Source organism: Chiloscyllium plagiosum, unplaced genomic scaffold (genome assembly GCF_037043375.1).
Source record: "Chiloscyllium plagiosum isolate Xiang-an unplaced genomic scaffold, Cpla_swu_hap1 HiC_scaffold_47, whole genome shotgun sequence".
Taxonomy (NCBI): Eukaryota; Metazoa; Chordata; class Chondrichthyes; order Orectolobiformes; family Hemiscylliidae; genus Chiloscyllium; species Chiloscyllium plagiosum.
The window spans coordinates 45039995-45045544 of record NW_028270185.1 but is presented as its reverse complement, the minus strand read 5'-3'; the positions used below and the strand labels follow the sequence as shown (position 1 = coordinate 45045544).

The window sequence follows — 5550 nt, the reverse complement described above, 5'->3', positions numbered from 1 at the left end:
AGAATGGGGTAGGAAACTGCAGGGGGTGAGCACATTAAAATGTGGAGCTTATTCTCCTGAAGAAGGGCATGTGCCCGAAACGTCGAATCTCCTGTTCCCTAGATGCTGCCTGACCTGCTGTGCTGTTCCAGCAATAAAGTTTCAGCTTTGATCTCCAGCGTCTGCAGACCTCACTTTATCCTTTTCAAGGAAAAGCTCCTGTGTGTCCTAGATAAGTATGTACCTATCAGGCAGGGAGGAAGATCTAGAACGAGTGAGCCGTGGTTTACTAAGGAAGTGCAATCACTGGTCAAGAAGAACAAGACGTCTTATGTTAGGATAAAATGTGAAAACTCAGTTAGAGCGCTCGAGGGTTCCAACGATATCAGGAGAGACCTAAAAAGAGAGCTGAGAAGAGCCAGGAGGAGACATGAGAAGTTGTTGGCAGATAGGATCAGGGTTAACCCTAAGGCTTTCCATAGGTATGTCATGAATAAAAGAATGACGAGAGTTAAATTTGGGACAATCAAGGATAATAGTGGGAAGTTGTGTGTGAAGTCAGAGAAGATAGGGGAAGTACTAAATAAATATTTTTCGACAGTGTTCGCTATAGAAAATGAAAATATTGGCGAGGAAGATGCAGAGCTCCTTGCGTCTAGACGAGAAGAGATTGAGGTTCACAAGGAAGAGATATTTGAAATACTGCAGAGTGTGAAAAAAGATAAGTCAGCTGGGCCGGATGGGAGCGATCTGATTTTGTTTAGCAAATGCACTGCAGGAAGGTACAAATCAGGCTGATGTTTACAACGGCTCGTTTTGAGCCGCTAATTTCAGTGAAGTGGCGGCGCCAAAGAAGGTGTCACGCATCTCGTCTAATTCCACATCCTGAGCTCGAAATGACCAGAGGTTTCTCGCCGAGTTTCTGCAGGGTCTTGTTTGGACGACACCATGACACGTTTTCACTGGAGTGGATCATGAAATCGCGTCGTGACTGTTTTTAAAACGATGGAAACTTCCAGCAGAGAAGGACGCGACCCTGAAGCAGGCAGCTGAGGACAAATGTTTCTCCTTTGCCAGTGAAAGGCACTGCTTCACAAATTCGAAACTTCGAAGTGAAGCAATGTTGGTGAGTATCTTCGGTGCTTGTTCACCTTTTTAATTCTGATTCCGTGAAAGTCCATGGCATTACATATCGACATTCTGCCAATCGCCAGCCTTTCACTTGGACCAGTGGCATAATGGAGAACGCGTCTGACTTCGGATCAGAAGATTGTAGTTTCGAGGCCTACCTGGCTTGAGGGGGAGTGTTTTGCTTTAACCGTGGTATACTTTGACGCTCCCCTGTCAAGTTTTCTCGGGACATCGCCACTGTGCTTCCGCATGAAAAGCCTGCATTTGTCCTATTGTCCATTTCAAATTCCAGCTCTCCACAACGGACACTTCCGTCTGTTTGGCGGTATCTTCTGGTGTGTCTCCCTCTGTGGGTGAAAATGAGCATGAGTTCCTCAAAAGAGTTACAATTCGTTATACTTCTGTCCCATTATTGTGACATGTAAGAACATAGGATAACCTCATTGACATTTGACCTGGAAACATTAGAACACGTGAGACTTTGGGCCAAAGTTCGAAACTGCGACTAGAATAGATGGCTCTCTGATTAGCCGCAATGCACACGGGCGGAATGGCCTTTTCCCACTTTGTAAATCTTCGAAGACAATATGAAAAAAATCTGCAATGAAAATGTTCAGACAGGGTGTTTTATTTACACCATGTACGATAGTATCTATCGCCTTCTCTTGTTATTTACTTGTGAGGATTCGGTATTCTCAGCACCGTGGCCCGGATCGTATTCCCGCTCATGGAATGGTTGTATTATTCAGCAAACATATCGGTGTTCCAGTACGTCTGCCGATTTTCCGATGCTGGCAGGTCGTTGGTTTTGTCCAAAACATTATGAAGGTAAACATAAAACAAATAGCTGCAGATGCAGGAAATCTGAGCCAAAAACGAAAATTGTTTGTGCAGCGGAGCATGACTGGCAACAGAAACGTTGACTCTCCTGCTCCTCGGATGCAGCCTGACCTGCTGTCCTTTTCCAGCATCACTCTGATCTAAAGTCAGGTTTCCAGCATCTACAGTCCTCACTTTAGCCTAGTTTCTTCAGTGTATCTGGTTCCCAATTCAAGAACTCCATCTCTAGCGGTTTCATGTTTGTACCTCCGTGCTGAGGAGTTGAAGAGTGAAGAAAAGTAACTCACCTCCTCCATCTCTGGGGTAATTAGGGACTGAAAATGAATCGTGTCCCATTGAAATATATCTACATGCGAATTAATCTCTGTCTCTTATTGGGAACCATCTCTTTCATTGTAACCATCAGGAAAGATCATTTAGTTCGCCAGAAAAAGAAATGAATATGTCACTAAATTTTGTTTGCTTCAGGTCCGAGAATACTGAGATCAATAGCTCCTTTGCTTACTTCTGCTGGTCATGTTCGCAAAGAGATATGGCAAATTGCCAAGTGTGATTTTCCTTTCAATAAAAAATTTTGACTCAGTTTGCCTGCAAACATCTTTTACTACCTTTGTGCTTTTCTTCTTTTACATTGGTGTCTCGCACCTTCCAAATGACAGCAAAGGTATGAAAGGAGATGGAAGCATTTCGCTCATCAAGTCAGCGAGAGCTTTCAATGAGATTACGGCTGATTTGGTCTATGCTCAACCCACCTGAGCTATCTGTAGTCATAGCCGAGTGGTTAAGGCGATGGATTAGAAATCCATTGGGGTTTCCCCACGTAGGTGCGAATCCTGCTGACTACGTTATGAATGCATTCCTGCTGGTACAATTATCGCTCAAAATTCAGAAAAACTATTTTGTGAACCAGGCCGGTAATTTGATTAGACTTGGGAAACTCGAGTTCTTCATCAGAAATGTTCCATATTTAAAACATTAACTCTGTTTCTCTTTCCAGATACACTGCTCGACACATCGGGTTTCTGCAGCTGTTATTGAACGTCCTGAGCAGAACTGCTGCTTTTCATTAGATTCCTTTAATCCCTGTCCTCTGTTCTCTGACTCGGGTCAGTGGCAACACTTCCTCCTGCTCGTCAAAGTGCTCATTCCCCACCGCTCCCTCTCCATCATTAGAAACAACCGCAGGAAATCGACACTTAACCATTTTTGTTCCAAAGTGAAACTCATCAGCCTCGGGAATCTCTCCACCAAACGGGACTTCTCATCCCTGGACATGGTGCAAGCCAGAGGATTGTGAAGAGACACTGTGAAAATATTGTCAGTTGGCAGTTGAAAAAATGTTTAGGAAGCAAACCATATAATTTAGGCTCCAGCTTTGTAAATCTTGAGAAACTCTTTGGGAAATGGAATCAGAGGAGAATGAAGAAGTGTGAACTGTCGGGCCGAGTAGAGGACGGGACATTGACTCTGATGTTCTCGGGACAGGAACTGATCTGAGACATTGAAGTCATTCTCGCTCACGTACGTGAGGAATGCAAACTTCATCTGGACTCTGGGACAATGAAAAACTCTGGAACACTCAAGACAATGATGTGTTTCTGTTCGCCGAGCTGGAAGTTTTTGTTGGAAACGTTTCGTCCCCTGTCTAGGTGGCATCCTCAGTGCTTGGGAACCTCCTGTGAAGCGCTTCTGTGGTGTTTCGTGCGGCATTTATGGTGGCCTGTCCTTGCCGCTTCCTGTTGTCAGTTTCAGCTCTCCGCTGCAGTGGCTGGTATATTGGGTCCAAGTCGATGTGTTTGTTGATGGAGTTTGTGGATGAGTGCCATGCTTCTGGGAATTCCCTGGTTGTTCTTTGTTTGGCTTGCCCTATAATAGTAGTGTTGTCCCACTCGAATTCATGTTGCTTGTCGTCTGTGTGTGTGGCGACTATGCATAGTTGGTCGCTTCGTTTCATGGTTAGTTGATGTTCCTGGATGCGGTTCGTTAGCTGTCTTCCTGTTTGTCCGGTATAGTGTTTTGTGCAGTCATTGCATGGGATTTTGTATACTACATTAGTTTTGCTCATGTTGGATATCGTGTCCTTAGTTCTGGTAAGCTGTTGTCTGAGTGTGGCTGTTAGTTTGTGTGCTGTTAAGAGTCCTAGTGGTCGCAGTAGTCTGGCTGTCAGTTTGGAGATGTTCTTGATGTGTGGTAGTGTGGCTAGTCCTTTGGGTTGTGGCATGTCCTCTTTCCGTGGTCTATCCCTTACGCATCTGTTGATAAAATTGCGAGGATATCCGTTTTCGGCGAATACCTTGTATAGGTGTTCCTCTTCCACTTTTTGCAGTTCTGGTGTGCTGCATTGTGTTGTGCCCCTTTTGAATAGTGTCTTGATGCAACTTCGTTTGTGTATGTTGGGGTGGTTGTTCTCATAATTCAGGACTTGGTCTGTGTGTGTGGCTTTCCTGTGTACCTTTGTGGTGAATTCTCCGTTAGGTGTTCTCTGTACCATCACGTCTAGGAATGGGAGTTGGTTGCCCTTTTCTTCCTCTCTGGTGAATCGGATTCCTGTGAGTGTGGAGTTGATGATCCTGTGTGTTTTCTCTATTTCCGTGTTTTTAATGATTACAATGGTGTCATCCACGTATCTGAAACAGTGTTTGGGTTGAATTTGCGGAATGACAGCTCTAATCTTTGCATTACGGCTTCTGCCATGAGTCCCGAGATCGGTGAGCCCAAGGGTGTTCCGTTGATTTGTTCGTATATCTGGTTGTTGAATGTGAAGTGTGTTGTGAGGCACAAGTCCCAAGATTTAGGAAGATTAGGTAAGATTTAGGAAGCGTAGAATGGGGTAGGAAACTGCAGGGGGTGAGCACATTAAAATGTGGAGCTTATTCAAGTAAAAGCTCCTGTGTGTCCTAGATAAGTATGTATCTGTCAGGCAGGGAGGAAGATATAGAACCCGTGAGCCGTGGTTTACTAAGGAAGTGGAATTCCTGGTCAGAAGAACAAGAAGTCTTATGTTAGGACAAAATGTGAAAACTCAGTTAGAGCGCTCGAGGGTTCCAACGATATCAGGAAAGATCTAAACAGAGAGCTGAGAAGAGCCAGGAGGAGACATGTGAAGTTGTTGGCAGAGAGGATCAGGGTTAACCCTAAGGTTTTCCATAGGTATGTCAGGATTAAAAGAATGACGAGAGTTAAATTTGGGACAAACAAGGGTAATAATGGGAAGTTGTGTGTGGAGTCAGAGGAGATAGGGGAAGCGCTAAATAAATATTTTTCGACAGTGTTCGCTATAGAAAATGAAAATGTTGGCGAGGAAGATACTGAGATACTTGCGTCCAGAGTACTAGAGATTGAGGTTCACAAGGATTAGGTGATAAAAATACTGCAGAGTGTGATAACAGACAAGTCCCCTGGGCTGGATGGGATCTGTCCTAGTAACATCTGGGAAGCAAGGGAAGAGATTGATGAGCCTTTGGCATCGATCGTCAAATCATCGTTTTCTACAGGAATAGTGCCTGTGGAATGGAGCATAGCATACGTTGTTCCCGTGTTCAAAAAGTGTCGCAGAGACAACCTTGATAATTACAGACCAGTGAGTCTCACTGCAGTTGT

At 44.5% G+C, this 5550-nt stretch overlaps 1 non-coding gene across 1 annotated transcript; it reads left to right on the top strand.

Annotated features, from left to right (window-relative positions):
• The first annotated feature begins 2713 nt into the window (after positions 1-2713).
• Positions 2714-2795, top strand: trnas-aga (transfer RNA serine (anticodon AGA)). The gene has a single exon. It is a non-coding gene; the product is annotated as a tRNA-Ser (tRNA).
• Positions 2796-5550: the final 2755 nt, after the last annotated feature.